The sequence below is a fragment of the Lepisosteus platostomus genome, unplaced genomic scaffold (genome assembly GCF_059453375.1).
Source record: "Lepisosteus platostomus isolate fLepPlt1 unplaced genomic scaffold, fLepPlt1.hap1 Scaffold_32_H1, whole genome shotgun sequence".
In the NCBI taxonomy this organism is placed as follows: Eukaryota; Metazoa; Chordata; class Actinopteri; order Semionotiformes; family Lepisosteidae; genus Lepisosteus; species Lepisosteus platostomus.
The window spans coordinates 7,482-25,000 of record NW_028291660.1 but is presented as its reverse complement, the minus strand read 5'-3'; the positions used below and the strand labels follow the sequence as shown (position 1 = coordinate 25,000).

General features: G+C 45.5%; 9 non-coding genes across 9 annotated transcripts in view; 3 read left to right on the top strand and 6 right to left on the bottom strand.

The window, feature by feature from the left end:
• Positions 1–29, bottom strand: part of trnas-uga (transfer RNA serine (anticodon UGA)) — an 82-nt gene extending 53 nt beyond the window's left edge. The window contains exon 1 of the tRNA in view: positions 1–29. This exon is cut by the window's left edge and continues 53 nt beyond it. This is a non-coding gene — a tRNA (tRNA-Ser).
• A 4,837-nt stretch (positions 30–4,866) lies between these two features.
• On the bottom strand, positions 4,867–5,008 carry LOC148634256 (U4 spliceosomal RNA). Its single transcript, XR_015933613.1, has one exon. It is a non-coding gene; the product is annotated as a U4 spliceosomal RNA (small nuclear RNA).
• A 1,170-nt stretch (positions 5,009–6,178) lies between these two features.
• On the bottom strand, positions 6,179–6,320 carry LOC148634255 (U4 spliceosomal RNA). The gene has a single exon (XR_015933568.1). It is a non-coding gene; the product is annotated as a U4 spliceosomal RNA (small nuclear RNA).
• Positions 6,321–6,547: 227 nt separating this feature from the next.
• Positions 6,548–6,664, bottom strand: LOC148634254 (U5 spliceosomal RNA). Its single transcript, XR_015933529.1, has one exon. It is a non-coding gene; the product is annotated as a U5 spliceosomal RNA (small nuclear RNA).
• Positions 6,665–7,610: 946 nt separating this feature from the next.
• trnan-guu (transfer RNA asparagine (anticodon GUU)) lies at positions 7,611–7,684 on the top strand. The gene has a single exon. It is a non-coding gene; the product is annotated as a tRNA-Asn (tRNA).
• Positions 7,685–9,224: 1,540 nt separating this feature from the next.
• Positions 9,225–9,306, top strand: trnas-uga (transfer RNA serine (anticodon UGA)). The gene has a single exon. It is a non-coding gene; the product is annotated as a tRNA-Ser (tRNA).
• A 1,554-nt stretch (positions 9,307–10,860) lies between these two features.
• Positions 10,861–10,933, bottom strand: trnar-ucg (transfer RNA arginine (anticodon UCG)). Its single transcript has one exon. It is a non-coding gene; the product is annotated as a tRNA-Arg (tRNA).
• A 1,192-nt stretch (positions 10,934–12,125) lies between these two features.
• trnan-guu (transfer RNA asparagine (anticodon GUU)) lies at positions 12,126–12,199 on the top strand. Its single transcript has one exon. It is a non-coding gene; the product is annotated as a tRNA-Asn (tRNA).
• Positions 12,200–15,848: 3,649 nt separating this feature from the next.
• Positions 15,849–15,921, bottom strand: trnar-ccu (transfer RNA arginine (anticodon CCU)). The gene has a single exon. It is a non-coding gene; the product is annotated as a tRNA-Arg (tRNA).
• Positions 15,922–17,519: the final 1,598 nt, after the last annotated feature.

Here is a 17,519-nt window from a genome sequence, read left to right as displayed (position 1 = left end):
CATCGCCTTAACTACTCGGCCACGACTACAGCGAGCTCACCGCCACCGCATTCCTCCTATAATCTAACACGGAGTGCGAGGTGGCTGCAGAAACTTTTTTAAAGTCGCTCTCCGTTAAAAACAAAATACCTTTCGCAAGATACATGCCGGCAGACAGACACGCCTCAGAGGGTTTAAGGCTGGCTTCACGTTCAAATGATAAAGTCTCCCCGTCCGGATGTCAAAATGCAACTTTGGCAGACAGAAAAAACATCAACAAACCACAAATGTGGACAAGGATTTTACAAGCTGCATCACACTGCACTTTCCAAAGCATTTACATTCCTGTTAGACGCAGGAATTGCCTTTGATTTGCGCGCTTACGAACGCCATGGAAAACGAAACAAAACTAAAGCCCTCAGCTCCTACACTTGATTATAATGCCGTTACGTGTCGAAGCAGGAATTTACGTCATCCTACCACTGCAACACGGGGAATAGAGGGAAATGAGCACACGCTACGTACGTCTCAATCACGCCCTAGAGTCATAAGGCGCATTGAAGGGTGCACCCCCATCATTAATCGTTGCGCCTCTGTGAAAGGAAAGCTCTTGAGCAGTCTTTGAAACAGCTCGGATGAAACACTTGATTGCTTCCATGTGCATCTGGAGCCCATTTCTTATTTTCACTTCACGCCGCCCAAAGCATTTCTAAAACATGAGATTCGCGTTTGGGAATGCGCCCTGCCCTACGAATAAAACAGGTCTACGGGTCTGAAACCTCCTCCACGGAAAACAGTTCTGTTGCGCTTTTGATTAAAGGGAGATTCGCTGTTCTTACTTTTTGATGACATAACACCCAAAGGGGCTTCTTTGGAGCTGGATTCCAACCAGCATCCTAAAGTTTCTTGGCGGTATCCTTTACAGTCCTCTGTTCGGTCGACAAGGGACAGAAGGGGGCAGCTTTCCTAACACACACAGTGCAATGTACTGTAGTGTTCCCGTTCATTGAATTCGCAGTTCTGCATCAGACCTCTAACTCGTTTCCTTAGCTTGGATTTAAGCCATGAAGCAGGCTTCTAGTGTATAAACGTCTAGAGGAATCACAAACTAATTGAGAGGCCATCATCCCAGGGGGAACTGACAAAGTCTATCCCTAAACACCTAGCGCAGTCTCTCGAGAGACTGTCAAAAATCGCTTTCTCCGTTTGCGTTGCAAGTAAGTGAAAACACAGTCTCAAACCAGAGCCACTTGGGAGCAGCGGCACGTAAATACTGTTACTGTCACTGCTCGATACTGACATTAGCCTACTATACCATGTTCAGCCACCGCTAGGAAATGTACGGCTCTAGTACCGGAGCAAACAACAGGAGGGCCAAAGGCGCACAGGCACACGTGTCAGACATGGAGAGCGACAAGGATGGGATTCAACCCCATGTGTGTGGAGCACAACGGATTAGCAGTCCATCGCCTTAACCACTCGGCCAACTCGTCAACGAAACTGGGCTGTCCTGACATGGGTTGGCGCACTCCAGTTGATCTTTTTCTTTTTTTTCCCTCATACTTGAGGGTCATTTTCCTGTTCCACATGCGATTTCAACATTTTCCTTGGGAGATGTCAAGCCAGCAAGCCACTGCTGTGGTTCAGTGGCCAGTGTGGAGTTCAGTGGCCCTGTTGTACACAGAAAGCACATTGAGCTCCTTGGACATGAAAAGTTCCAGATAAAAGCCATTTGTCATCCTTTCTCTTGGTGTCGATGTTGCTATTGTATGTAAAGGTGGCAACTTGCTCAGCGAGCAGGCGGAGCACACACCGAATGCAGATGTGTCTGAGTGGTGTGTCCAAGTGGCTGCAAAAGGACAGCACTCCCGGGGCGCCGTGGCTTAGTTGGTTAAAGCGCCTGTCTAGTAAACAGAAAATCCTGGGTCCGAATCCCAGCGGTGCCTTTTTTTGTTCTGTGTTCTCGAACAGAACTGGTCAGTATGGACAACCGCATACGTCTAGACTTAATTAAATGCAAGTATTCATTTCCTGTCTTGAACGACTTGTTTTTCTTAAAATGGATGCAACTTGCAAAACATGAAATACAAACCTCGCTAATCAGCGCTCACGGCTGGCAAAAAAAAAAGAAGTCAGCAATGTTTTTTTCTTTAACCTTAAGCCTGCTAATGGAGAAGAAACTAGTCGCCACATCACATACATCCGTTTTAACGATAAGAAGGTAACAACTATCCTCACTCCAGAGTAAATCTCACGTTGAGGGCATATTTTTTTCCACTTTACCATGAGTCGGGCTCAGCTGCAGAGAGGCGAGAGCAGAGCAATGAGGTCAGGGGGACAGGGGAGTCACACGCTGGCGGTTTGAACACGCGGAAGATCACTGAGGGATCCACAGTATGTGGACCCTCCATGCGCCATCATTCCACACTCCAGACTCTGAATCCTGCCATCCGAGTTAAGATCTCGGCGGAACCGGAGGCGCAGTTCTTTCTTAAAACGTAATCTGGTGAGCATTTCTAGAATCGTACTTGTATAGATGCAGCCTTTAATGTGTTGCTAGGTTAAAATTTATGACTTCTTGAACTTCAGCAGGCAACTGCCCTCTTGATTTCGGATTTAATTTCTTTATTACAGGGGCGCTTTCATGATGACAGAGTCATGTTCAGGTACTTTGCTTGATGGAGGAAGCTCATTTCGGACTCTGTGATCTGCTCACCTGGAAAGGTCTGCTGTACTACTACAAGAGAGAAGTAGAGTCTGGAGGAAGGGACAATTTTATGATGCTTTGGAAGGTAATGTTTTTTTTTTCTTTGAAATCGAAATGAATCAGAATATCAGTGCAAAAGACAAACTCTTGGTTTGGTTTAAAGAGATATGGTTTTAAAACAGACAAAATGTAGAAAACAGGTGTTTCTCACTTTTGGAAAAGAATGGACCGGGGATAATATTTTACTAGTTGCAGTGCTAAGCTCACTGGGTTACAGTCCTGCAGTGTCACACCAGGGCCAGTGGTGCAATGGATAATGTGTCTGACGATGGATTAGGAGTTTGGAGGTTCGACTCCTGCCTGGCGCTGGTTGTTTTTAAACGCATCAGGCTACTCCCTTAGTAGCCTGTGCTACTTACTGCATTGTAATCGTACCCAGTAAGAGATTTCCTTCATGTAAATGAACTGCACCTGACAGCTTTAGAAAAACACCTGGGCTCAGTACGGTGCTGAGAGCTCAAGTTGTGTATAATGTAATAATTTAGGTAGAATAGATTCTAATAATATAATGATCCAGTGTGCTGCACTACTTCACTGTTTCACTGCTCTATGCCTTCTGGAAATAAATCCTCAGACTACTTACTGCCCTGGGCATGTACCAATAAATTACAGGAGCACATCTATATATCACTGCGTTGAAGCAGGAGACACAATCACTGCAAACACATCCTAAATACAGTGTTCCAGCACCTTTGACCTCATCCAGAACGTATCATTTCTTGAAAGGAATTGCTGTCCGAATGCACATCTGAATCCCAAACAGAATCTCTAGTAAAATCCGATCATTTGTGAAACAGGTAAATGTCTCAGGGGCCCATTCCTCATTCTCAAGACACATGTATGCAGTACGTACACCATGCATTGAGCAATAGGGATTAAAGACACCACAGGTAAGGTTAGAAGACATTCTGACTATATTCTAAAATATTGGACTCATATTCTTATGATGGCAGACATGAGTCTGTGTTTAAAACCGGGGTTAATGGACATTATATGACTGTCAATTCTGTTTTGTTTTGGAGACTCTTGGCTGCCTATGTGGTACAGTGCAGCGTGAAGAAAACATTTTCCAAAACTGTGTCAGCTCAAAAGTTGTAAGAAAACCTTTCCAGCTGCTTTAACTCTCTTCATTTTTGTCATTTAATTGTCTGTCGGCACTATGTGGCAGCGTTGCATGACAACCCATCTCACCACGGAAAGGAACCTAACAGCTTTTGTAAGAGAGGAGAAAACGACCTGGCCTGTATGGAGATCGAACCCACGACCTTGGCGGTATTAGCACCACGCTCGAACCAACTGAGCTAACCGGCCTCACAACAGCACTCCTCTCTGTGCTGCAAAAAATCGAACTCAGGGAATTTCTTTTGCCCTCCTTTGAATAGAAAGCCGTGTAATTCAGTGTACGGGCTTTCTCGTGCAGTTTCATGGTTCTTGTAACCCAAATCCTACACTGGCGTGAAGTGACCCCCCATTTCACAGCATTTTTCAGCTGATTTAAAATGTACCTAAAGGAGAAGCATTATTGAAGACCATCAATTACCAAGAGCTTTTGTCAAAGGTTTTGGTGATCATTTTTAATGACCACAGAGCGCTGTGACCTCGGTTTTACATCTCATCCAAGAGACAGCGCCCTTTTACAACACAGCGTCTCCGTCACTATGCTGGGGCATTGGGACCCGCACAGACCTCAGGTTGAGCGCCCCCCCACCGGCACCATTAACACCGCTTCCAGCTGGAAACTTTGTTTTTCCCTGTAGCTCACCCTCATCCGGGTACTGACCTGGCTAACAAATGCTTTGCTTCAGTGGGTTTTCAGTTGCGAGTTGCAAGGGGATGCAAGTGATGGAGCCGCTCGCTGCAAAAGCCACTGCTTTGGCTGGGAATCGAACCAGAGCCTCCCACGTGGGAAGTGAGAATTCTACCACTGAACCACCAATGCTCAGTACCCAGGCCTTCAAAAAAGACGCTTTTTTGGTGCTCTGTTAAAAAAGCGTCGACATTACCTCTTTCAAAAGGCTTCACTTTCCTAGTCACATTCCAAGGCTCATTGAACCCGGGCTGTTTCCTCCAGCGGTATAGTATTGCAGTTAGACAGCACGATGCCTGCAAGACTATGTCACGCTCTGACGAGACTGTCAAAAATTGCTTTCGCCGATTGTATTGCAAACCGGCGGAAGCGGGGTATTGGGAAAAGTTTTCAACTAGCAATAATCGCGCCTCGGCTAAACCTCACAGGCTACGATACTGCCAATGCGCAAATCTGACGGTTGCCAGGCAACCGCGGGGATCCTATGGAAATCGTTATCAATCGTCTCATGGCATGTCGTTGCTGTAACGCTTCATATTTGTCGTCTTCTTCTTCTAGCTTGAGGTTTTGAAGAATTTCATGACAGACAAGGGCTCCGTCGGGAACAAAGGGCGTTGTGAGAAAACCGTTGCTTATTTTCAGCAGCAGAAATACAACCCTTTAAATACAAGATGACAGAACAATGACGAAGGGCATGCCGGGAGGAACTCATGCACTACAGAGGAAAGGGGGCGGGCACGTACAGTTCACATTCAAGCCACAAGTACTCTTCTCGGATGTTGCACAAACAAATCCTAACGTCCTGAAAGCATTGCAGCATGTTTGTGTCCCACTTCCCGTGGCTGCAGGACGACTGACACGAACGGACAAACACAATCTGTGGCGTTTAGTGTGACATAGTCTTGCAGGCATCGTGCTGTCTCACTGCAATACTATACCGCTGGAGGAAACAGCCCGGGTTCGATGAGGCTTGGAATGTGACTAGGAAAGTGAAGCCTTTTGAAAGAGGTAAAGCACTGCACAACGGAACTGAGGGAGAATCTTACAATGATTTCGAATGAATTCTGTATGCGTTAAAAGACAGCTATACACAGAAAACATGCAGGACACTGCTCATGATGTTTCCCGAGCCGAAACACAGTGCGTTTTTCCAAGCCATCTGACAAAGCCCGCCCACTGAAAACTGCAGTAGATCGTGTAAAGACGTTCAACTTTGTAACTACTGCACGCACAGGAAGCAGAATAAATTCCTCTTTTCAAACTGTCAAAGGTTTGCTTTGCGAACGCTGCAGGGCATCGCACAATCTCTTTTGAACGGGGACAAACCATTTCTTATGGGGCGCAGTAAGTACAGACGTTTAAAAAGCTCCACTCATGCCGACGATGCAGCATGAAGAAGCGCAACCTAACGGTTGACAGACAAAAGCCGGGCGCCGCTACGAGCAATATGAAATCAAACTGACAGCACACGGCGTTTCGCGCTGACTCAAAAGTGATCTCGACAGACGCTGTTCTCTGCATAACGCTGAAAGAGCTAAAGAGCGTTTCTGTTGAGACGTAACAAGCTTGTTTCTTTCTACCATGATGTTACCATGACAAAATCTGTCTTTAAACACCTTGCTCAGTCTCTGACGAGACTGTCAAAAATTGCTTTCGCCGATTGTATTGCAAACCGGCGGAAGCGGGGTATTGGGAAAAGTTTTCAACTAGCAATAATCGCGCCTCGGCTAAACCTCACAGGCTACGATACTGCCACTGCGCAAAGCTGACGGTTGCCAGGCAACCGCGGGGATCCTATGGAAATCGTTATCAATCGTCTCATGGCATGTCGTTGCTGTAACGCTTCATATTTCACAGCATATTCCCGCCCCCCAAAGAAAAGAGCGCCAATCAGAGAGGCGGAGACCGAGGACTCGCAGAGCAGACGGCCACAGTCGCCGTAATAAGAGCGATTGTGAGCGGTTTTAGTTTCTCTCTTTGACCAGCCCAGCTGTGCCCCACCCGAAGGCAGGGAAGCACAAAAATTGTATGGAACTCATTCATGTTCCTCTCCATGGAAATCTTTAGTAAAAGGCAAAAGATTTGTACGAGATGAAGAGAAACCAGAGTGCGTGGCTGGACAGCTGCAGGAGCCCAGGCCGCCTTCAAGGCCTCTGCCCTGCCGGTCGTGGTTGGCAATGCACCTGGCCTTACAAACGAGCCAGTGGGGCCCGTTCAGCTCTGGGCTCATCGCCTGCGGCTCTCGGCTTACCTGGCAGGGGAGATACCTTGATCAGCCTGTAGTTAGAGTAGTTGGATTGTTTTCTTGTTTTGTGGAAGCAGTGTTTGTTTTGCAGTTTGAGATGGCAACCTTTGGATCCCGCAAGAATGCTGTACGTTTTGAGCTTTTGGATGACCTCTTCATGGATCGTATGCAGTTCAGCAGAAAAGTGTTACAGAAGGAACGTGGCTTTGAACCTCGGCACTTGGATTTCATCTTCGCTCTCCCAGGTCAGAAAGCATTTGAGGTTGTTTTTGCTACCTATTCTCTGTTTGAACAATGTGTGGATGTGTTTGAGGCAAAAAGAGGGAAAGTTCCTGCCCTTGAGAAGATCAACTTGCAGCCTCTGACACAGAGAGAGAGGAAAACGGTGCATGTTGTTATGTTCTCGGAACTGGCAAAGACGGAGGACATTCACACCTGGCTTAAGCAGTACTGCACCGTCCACCATGGAACTGAGGTTAGAGATGTTGACGGTATAAAAACAGGAGCAAGGAAATTCGAGGTTCGCTTGCTACCGGACAATGTAAATGGAGGCTTAAGGCACCTGCCCTCTACAATCCGGCTGGGCGCCTGCAATGGCTATGTTTTTTATGTGGGACAACCAAAGGTGTGTCGGCGCTGTGGTGTTGTGGGACACCTGGCATCGTCCATACATTTCAAAATCCATACAGCTTGTGAAAGATGAAATCCATTTCTTGGTTGTCAGTGGAAAAAGATTGCCGGCTGCAAGAAGCGCAAGTGATTGTTTTCTTTGACCATAAACCTGCAAATGTAGGGAGCACAAGTGGCCGTCAGTCTCTGTGGCGCAATCGGTTAGCGCGTTCGGCTGTTCACCGAAAGGTTGGTGGTTCAAGCCCACCCAGGGACGCATGTCTCAGTTTTTCCAATGTAAACATCATCACCGCTAAAGAAGATGGCGCAGAAGGCTCCACAGTCGAAACGTTGTGCTTCTTTTCTTCTCTTTTCAGCATGGAGTAAACCTTTGCTTGATCCTTTGCAGCCTACGCATGCTGACACAGCTACCTTTCTCTTAACGTGCCTCAATCATTATTCACCAAAACCATCAGCAGAATGTGTCGCCTTTGTGGTGATGTCACTCCTCTGCTTCACAAATGTCCTTAGTGACGGACCATTTCTTTCTGCCATTTTTCCGGAGCGGTTATTGATTGCTCCATCATTTCCCTCATACTTTCCATCCCTAGATTGAAAAAAAAAAAAACAGAAACAGGCTGACAGGACGACAATCAAATTGCAAAAACTCATCAAAGCACTCGATAGAGTATTTGAATCCACAAGTAGCTACGAGCAACTTTGTCCTGGCTTGCATGAAAGTCGGAAAATGTCAAAAAGAAAAAGATGGTGGCTTTTTCATATCTGTTCTTTTATTTTTAGTTCGTTGGCTCTTCTGTCCATTGTCCTCCTGCCTGGCTCTTGACCTGTGACTGTCTGAACGCACACATTAGACTTTCAGGCGGGGGATTTGTCCTGAGCCTCTGTGAAAGACCCACCCACCCCCATAAATAACTGCTCTAGAAACACATGAATGCAAAACTAAACCACAGCTTAAAGAGGAGCTCCAACTCAGTGCCATACTAATGTAAACGAAGTAATACTAAGACATGTTCTTATGGATTTGTCTTACCTTGAGATATGTAATTGGATTTCAGGATTAACTTCCTCATTCAATGTACTGGTGATTCTTTGCCTGGTCAGTACCTGGGTGGGAGACCTCCAGCGAACAATTAAGCTTGCTGCTGGAAGTGGTGTTAAGAGACTCTTAGGATCTTCCAGAGGTGTCTGTCCAATAGCACTAGTTGCCTTAGAGCTGGCTCAAACATTGCTCAAGAGTCTACCTTTCACAGATGCGCAAAGATGAATGATGGGGGTGCACGCTTCAAGGAGCCTTCCAACTGTAGGGACCGATTAGAGACGATCCGTAGCATGTGTTCGTTTCCATATACGCCCCGTGTCTCAACGGTAGGACAGAGTCAAATACTGCCTCGACACGTAACAGCGTTATATTAAACCGCAGGACTTGAGGGCTGTTTTGTTTGAATGTTCAAGGCATTGGTAAGAGCGTAGGTCAAGGGCCATTGGTGCATCTCCTGTAACTGGAGTAAAAATGCTATTCAAAGTGCAGTGACTAAAATCGTCGTCCACATGTCTCCGTTGTTGATTGCTTTCTGTCTAAGAACGTTCTGTTTTCATGTCCGAACGGGGAGACTTTATCATTCCAACTTGAAGCCACCCTTAAGTCCTCTGAGGTGTGTGTGTGTGTGTGCTTGCACGTATGGCGTAAAAGGTTTCTTAAACGGAGAGCGAACTTGAAAAAAGTTGCCTCCACTGCCGCCGCCGCCTCGCACTCCCTGTTCGATTGTAGCAAGAAGGCAGCGGCCGCAGTGCTCGCTGTAGTCGTGGCCGAGTGGTTGAGGTGACAGACTTGAAATCTGTTGGGGTCTCCCCGCGCAGGTTCAAATCCTGCCGACTACGGCGTCCTTTGCATTTGGTTGCGTGCGTGCGTGTAAAAGGACCAGCGCCGTTTCGTTTTCGCTGGGACCTTTAACACTCTAAATCGCCTGGACCCGCAGCCTGTGAAATCGATTCTTCAGCACCCACGATGGACGCTTTGCCGCTGGACACAGATAACGATGCTTTTCTGCAACGAGCTTTCCAGCTGAATTTTCTCAGCAGCTCCGTACTGAACCTGTTCTCCATTGCAACATAGCGGAGGGTCGTCACGTCTATAGCAAGGCTGTGTAGGACCGCATACGCCACAGTGACTTGTACACAGACCACATGAAAGGCAAGCAAAATACACTTTTAAAATTCCAAAGACTCACAAGGTCAGAGAAACAGCGATGACCTGAACAGATCTGTTACAGAAGTCTAGGTTGACCTTTTTAGAGCTGTAATTGCATTTTTGTTTAATAGAAGATCAAATCTACTCGCATGTACCAGCACATTACAGTTTATTGATGTTAATTCTGTTTAAGTAATAAGATTGCTAACGATGTTGGACTTTAGCCGGTGTTTTTTAGAACAAATTGCTTACACTTCTGTAAGGAATACCCAGTACGTGCCTTTGTCAGTCATTGCTCACCATACCTGTAACTTTCTTATCTAACTCACTTCCTCAAATGGTGAAGGTCCACAAACATAAATGAAAAAAAAACCCTTGTTGTAGATGAGGTGCACAAAAAAGCAGCCCCTGATAGTGTATAACACATTTATACTATTGCAGAGACACATGTAACATATATATACTGTATATATATATGAAACAGAAATAGAAACAGAAACAGGAATCGCTTACTCACCTGGAGAATCTCTGTAGGAATATCTAGCATTTATCAATGGAAATAAAAGCTGCTTTAATACAGTGCATGTTCAAACTCAAACCCTCAGCTGCTGTTCTTGTTTGTTTTGGGACAAATTGCAACTGAGCATCGCATGAGCCGTTACGTACCCTTATCTGTTAGGGAATTTCAAGGGAGGAGTTAGGTCAGAATGGGTAGGCTGCAAAACAACAAGTAAAGATTTATTCCAAGATGAAACGTTGTGGCGGTTTTCTTATCTTTTCAGCATGGACTAAACTTTTACGTGTTCCTTATATGCTATATATGTATATATTAGCACCAATGTCGTTCTTAAAAACTAACATGAAATTGTCAGGGACATTCAGCTATATACAAAGACGAGACAGACAAAGTAATAATTCTGTATTAACGTGGCCTACATATTGACGCAATGGTCGAACTAACTGACATGTTCTGATTCAGATCCCCTGCAGTTCATGCCAATTAGAACAATAGCAATGCTGAGTCCTCCCCACCCTACTGAGCACAAATTCAGCTGCTCTCCAGTTCTGTTCTGCATGTTTTTTCATTGCATTTGAGCTCGGAGCTGGAGATGATCTCCATACAGTTCTGTGTTCACCAGCCCGCACTTGCGTGCTAATTTACGGGTTGTGGCAAATGCTTTTCTATAGTTCACATACATGACGCCAACCTGTTACCGAGGAACCTGAGAGGTTTAAAAGCCTCACGAGCCAGGCAGGACTCGAACCTACAATCTTCTGATCCGAAGTCAGACGCGTTATCCATTACGCCACTGGCCCATAGAACATGCACTTGCACTCCACCACAGAGAGCTCTACACTGCTACTAGTAGTACACTTCCCCATCTAAATTTTCACAGCAAGAAACTTGTGTTTCCTACTATTTTTATCAGGTTTAAAATATCATCTCCTTAAAACAGAAAAAGTGTTGATGTGTCGTGCTGAAATTCTGATTGATTTTGAATTCAAAGAAAAAGGTTTTCTTCCAAAACACCATGAAATTGTCACATCTTGCAGACAATAGGTGTATTCCATGTTGAAAAGAGAAGAAAGAAAACCATGGAGCCTTTTACAGGTGTGAGGCTTCTTCAGGTGTGAGAAGACCTCACAGTCGAAACGCTGTGTTTCCGTTCTTCTCTTTTCAGCATGCAATAAACCTAGTACTTGTTCCTTTTCAGCCGAGGCATGCTGACGTAGCTACCCAGCTGAACATCTTGCAGACTCTACAGTACTTCTCTCCTGTAGAAGTAAAGCAGGGCTTGCTGGGTGAGCTTTTGCTCCAGTAAATTAGGTCACGTGTCATGTTAAATCACTTCTTCTAAACACAACATTTGCTGGTGCTAGCTTTCCCCATGAAAAGAGACATTTCCCTTACAGTACATGACATATCGTTTTTATTCTATCAATAAGTATAGAAATTAAACAAAAGAAAAAATGGTGTCGCCAAAGAATGCACAGCTCTGTCGCCTTGGGGAGGTGTCAAGGGCATTGAGCTCCTTGGACATGAAAAGTGCCCGATAAATGCCATTTCTCATCATTTCTCTTGGCGTCAGTTCTGCTATTAAATGGGACGGAGGCAACGGGCTCAGAGAGCAGGTTAAGTGCACACCGAACGCAGATGTGTCCAAGTGTCTGTAAAAGCGCGGTGCTCTGCTGGCGCTGTTCCCTAGTGGCTTAAAGTGCCCGCCTAGTAAGCAGGCGATCCTGGGTCTGAATACCAGCGGTGCCTCTCTCCGTGTCTTGTTGTGCCGAATGTATCATTTCAGACAAACATGTACAGCTTGGTTCAGTTTAATGCAAGAATTCATTTCCTTTCTGGAATAACTTGTTTTTGAAGAAATCCATACAGCTTGTGAAAGATGAAATCCATTTCTTGGTTGTCAGTGGAAAAAGATTGCCGGCTGCAAGAAGCGCAAGTGATTGTTTTCTTTGACCATAAACCTGCAAATGTAGGGAGCACAAGCGGCTGTCAGTCTCTGTGGCGCAATCGGTTAGCGCGTTCGGCTGTTAACCGAAAGGTTGGTGGTTCAAGCCCACCCAGGGACGCATGTCTCCGTTTTTCCAATGTAAACATCATCACCGCTAAAGAAGATGGCGCAGAAGGCTCCACAGTCGAAACGTTGTGCTTCTTTTCTTCTCTTTTCAGCATGGAGTAAACCTTTGCTTGATCCTTTGCAGCCTACGCATGCTGACACAGCTACCTTTCTCTTAACGCGCCTCAATCATTATTCACCAAAACCATCAGCAGAATGTGTCGCCTTTGTGGTGATGTCACTCCTCTGCTTCACAAATGTCCTTAGTGACGGACCATTTCTTTCTGCCATTTTTCCGGAGCGGTTATTGATTGCTCCATCATTTCCCTCATACTTTCCATCCCTAGATTGAAAAAAAAAAAAAACAGAAACAGGCTGACAGGACGACAATCAAATTGCAAAAACTCATCAAAGCACTCGATAGAGTATTTGAATCCACAAGTAGCTACGAGCAACTTTGTCCTGGCTTGCATAAAAGTCGGAAAATGTCAAAAAGAAAAAGATGGTGGCTTTTTCATATCTGTTCTTTTATTTTTAGTTCGTTGGCTCTTCTGTCCATTGTCCTCCTGCCTGGCTCTTGACCTGTGACTGTCTGAACGCACACATTAGACTTTCAGGCGGGGGATTTGTCCTGAGCCTCTGTGAAAGACCCACCCACCCCCATAAATAACTGCTCTAGAAACACATGAATGCAAAACTAAACCACAGCTTAAAGAGGAGCTTGTCATGACCGCCAGGCAGTTAAGACCAACTCTTAAGCAATCTAAACAGCACCAGCAGCGGGTGATTATTAACAAACGCCGCCGCACGAGTTAACCCACCTGCACACACTCCACCGTGCGGTACGCAGTGCTATTTTTACCATCTTTACCTGCTTCCCGCTGGTATTGAGTCTACTCCTTGAGAGCTCTACCTGGCGTTTTTTCCATTACCTCGTTTATTCTGGATATTGGACTCCCCTTCTGCCTTTTCGACTTTGGACCTCGCCTCTCACCTCGGACTGTTTGCCACCAGTGTTCTCCCTGGATTACGACTTACCTTACGCCTCTTGACCACGAAACAAAGCAAAGCAGAGCAAAACAAAATGAACAAACGAAAACCCTCACGTCCCGCACTTGCATATAACGCCGTTACGTGCCCAAACGGTATTGTACGTCATCCTAGCACTGCACCCCGGGGCGTACGGTATATGGGAACTAGCACACACCACGAATCGTCTCGAATCACTCCCTACAGCTGTAAGGCACCTTGAAGCATGCACCCCCAACATTCTTCTTTGCGCATTTGTGAAAGGTAAACTCTTGAGCAAACTCTGAACCAGCTCTAAGGAAACTAATCTGATTAGACGTTACTTTGACTCATCTTTTAAGGGACCCTTGTTAATTGGAGAAATCAATGATTTCGAATGAATTCTGTATGCGTTAAAAGACAGCTATACACAGAAAACATGCAGGACACTTCTCATGATGTTTCCCGAGCCAAAACACAGTGCGTTTTTCCAAGCCATCTGACAAAGCCCGCCCACTGAAAACTGCAGCAAATCGTGTAAAGACGTTCAACTTTGTAACTACTGCACGCACAGGAAGCAGAATAAATTCCTCTTTTCAAACTGTCAAAGGTTTGCTTTGCGAACACTGCAGGACATCGCACAATGTCTTTTGAACGGGGACAAACGATTTCTTATGGGGCACAGTAAGTACAGACGTTTAAAAAGCTCCACTCATGCCGACGATGCAGCATGAAGAAGCGCAACCTAACGTTTGCATTCCTAGCAAATTCCTTTTATTTTTTGATAAATAAAGACAGTCTTGTTTAACAAACAACACACACAACATTTTACATTGTCAATTCAATTCAAATCAATGTATTTCTATATAGCGCCTTTCACAACAAGGTTGTCCCAAGGCACTTAACAATGCAAGTTGTTAAGAGCCTTGTGTCTAATATGCCGCCTAGGTAACGTGCTGTCTCTTTGAGGCAAATGTTTAAATCCTCTGAGTTAAGTGCTGAAGTTATAGTAGTCCTATCAGTATTGTTGCCTCCGATCAACAGATCCTCATTTTTCTCAGAGTTGAGTAACAAAAAGTTTTCACACATCCAAGTATTTCCTTCCTTAATGCATTTAACTAAACTGATAATAGAAGAGTTGTCGTTTGGTGTAAACAAAATGTTTATTTGAGTGTCATCAGCATATGAATGAAAGTTCATATTATTTTTTCATATTATCCTACCTAGCAGCAGCATGTAGAGAGAGAGAGCAATATTGGTCCCAGCACTGATCTTCTGGTACCCCAAATTGAACTGGTGACATTGATGAAGCAGTACAATTATTAGATATTTGAACATAATGAAAACGATGAGTTAAATGTGAAGTAAACCACTGAAGGACGGTTCCAGATAAGCCAACCTCAAACTCAAGCCTGTGTAACAAAACAGAGAGGTCAACCGTGTCAAAGGCAGCTCTAAGATCTAGAAGCACAAGCACTGTTGCATTCCCCGCATCAGTAGCTAAGAGAATATCATTTACGACTCTTGTTAATGCAGTTTCAGAAACCAGACTGAAATTTCTCAAGTATATTATTTGAATCCAGATACGATTGACGTTGGGCAACAACTATTCTCCCAAGACTTTTAGATTGAAATGGGACCTTTGAGACAGGCCTGTAGTTGTTAAGAACTTGTGGATCCAAATTTGACTTCTTAAGGAGCGGTCTAACAACCACTACCTTAAATTGATCAGGTACAACGCCTGACGCAAGCGATGCATTCATCATGCTAATTATAGGTCCTGCCAGTCCTTCGAGGGAATCTTTGACTAGCTGAGTGGGGATGGGATCTAGCGAACAGGTGGTTGACTTTGTCTTACGTCTGTGTTCATGAGTCCACCATAAGAAGAAATCTGAACAGGAGTGGTGATCATGCGAGGTCACCATGGAGGAAACCACTGCTCTCCCCCCCAAAAAAACCACCACTGCCCCTCTCAAGTTTGCTAAAGACCACATGGATGTTCCACAGCAACTCCTGGAACAATGTTCTGTGGACAGACGTGACAAAAGTTGAAAGTTAAAGGAGTACATCAACAACAGAGTGGCTGAAACAGAAGAAATTCCGTATTTTGGGATGGCCAAGTAAGAGTCCTGACCCCAATCCCATTGAAGTACTGTGGCGTGATCTGAAGCAGGCCGTTCAGTGCAAGACATCCCAAAAATATACATGAACTGAAACAGTTTTTCATAGAGGAATAGGCCAAAATACCTCCTAACCGCTGCTCAGGTCTGACCAGCCGCTACAGAAAGTGGGGGTTGAGGTTTTTGTCATAAAGGAGGTTCCACTAGCTCCTTAATATAAGGGTTCACGTACTTTTTCCATCAATGACCTTGATTGTTTAAACCATTTGGTCAATAAAGAAACAGCAATGTCAAATGTTGGGCGTGTGTTGTTTGTTAAATCACACTCTCTTTATTAATTATTATGACTTAGATAAAGATAAGATCACATGTTAGGAGCCATTCATGCAGAAATCCACATCATTCCGAAGGGCTGTTTACAAAAGTTTTTCTCCCAACTGTATGTGAGAGAAAAGCAGAGACGCTCACTGAGTAAGGTGGGGTTGTAGCTTTGCAAATCACAAGGACATTTGTATGCTCAAAATGGGACAGGAGCACCCCAGATGGGACTCAAACCCACAATCCCTGGCTTAGGAGGCCAGTGCCTTATCCATTAGGCCACTGGGGCACACTGGGGAAAGTTAGGCAGCAGAAGGTTTACTGTGACCTGAGAAGGACCGGCATCCAATCACGGTGGTACACACACACACACGCTCTCACTCATCTGAGCTACACGGCTACCAAGATGATCTCAGGTGCGCCGAGCTGGTACGGAACATATTGAACTGATCGACGGCGAATTGTCTCTCAGACAGGCTTTTCACCTCTAAGCTCCCTGACTGACAGTGATCAGCTAGGTAGTGAAACAGTCAGCTGCTTCTAAGCCTTAAACAGCTGCATCGCGGCGCTTCCACAGAGAGATGATTTGAAAGCCAAACATCGCCCATTGGGAACACCTTACTATCACTAGTTTAAGAGACTCTTAAGGTCTTGCAGAGGTGCCTGTCTAATAGCATGCGCTTTGCAAGCTATAGGTGTTTAGGCTGAGGCAGAATGCCTGTTAACAAAATGTTTTTCTAAAGGGGCCTCGCACTCTTTTCCAAGCAATGGTCACCATCCCCACCGAGTGTCACAATGTGGTCATGTCCTAGGACATCACCTGTTAGTCTCCATTTGTCTGCCACCAACACTTTAGGTTACGGGGTCACAACCGCACCCCGGAGACCAGAGGAGCCGTTGGCGTTCTGGCGGCGCAGATTGGGCTGAAGGTGGGGCGCTTGAATCTCGCTGTTGGAGGCCGTCTGAAACTGACCCAAGCCTTTCCCTTGAATTAAATGTAAATAAGAAATGAACCCCAGATGCACATGGAATCAATCACGTGTTTCCTTTGAGCCGTTTCAGAGACTGCTCCAGAGTTTACCTTGCACAGATGCGCAAAGATTAATGATGGGGGTGCACGCTTCCAGGCGTCTTACAACTGTAGGGACTGATTAGAGACAATTCGTAGCTTGTGCTCATTTCCCTCTATTCCCCGTGTTGCAGTGGTAGGATGACGTAAATTCCTGCTTCGACACATAACGGGATTATAATCAAGTGCAGGAGCTGAGGGCTTTAGTTTTGTTTCGTTTTCCATGGCGTTCGTAAGCGCGCAAATCAAAGGCAAATTCCTGCGTCTAACACGAATGTAAATGCTTTTGAAAGTGCAGTGTGGTGCAGCTTGTAAAATCCTTGTCCACATTTGTGGTTTGTTGATGTTTGTTCTGTCTGCCAAAGTTGCATTTTGACATCCGGACGGGGGGACTTTAACATTTGAAGCCACCTCGCAGTCCGTGTTTGATTATAGGAGGAATGCGGCGGCGGCGGGCTCGCTTTTGTCGTGGTCGAGAGGTTAAGGCGATGGGCTCGAAATGCGTTGGCGACTCCCCGCGCAGGTTCGAAACCTGCCGACTCCGGCGTCTGCCGTACGTCGCCTTGTGTCTGCGCGGCAGAGGCGAAGTGCTGCTTCTCCTTTCCCGGTACTATAAAAACGCTAAATCGCTTGGACCCGCTGCCATGGAAAGCAAGACTTCAGATAACCACACATTTTGCGTTCGCACCTCTGGTGCTCTACTTATGCCTTTGAAAACCTAATGAATAAAGCTGAAAGAACCGACACGGTATGTAGGTGCTCGTAAAGCACGCAGTAAAGAACTGTTAACAGCAAGGGTTTCAGTGGGTTAACTGAGG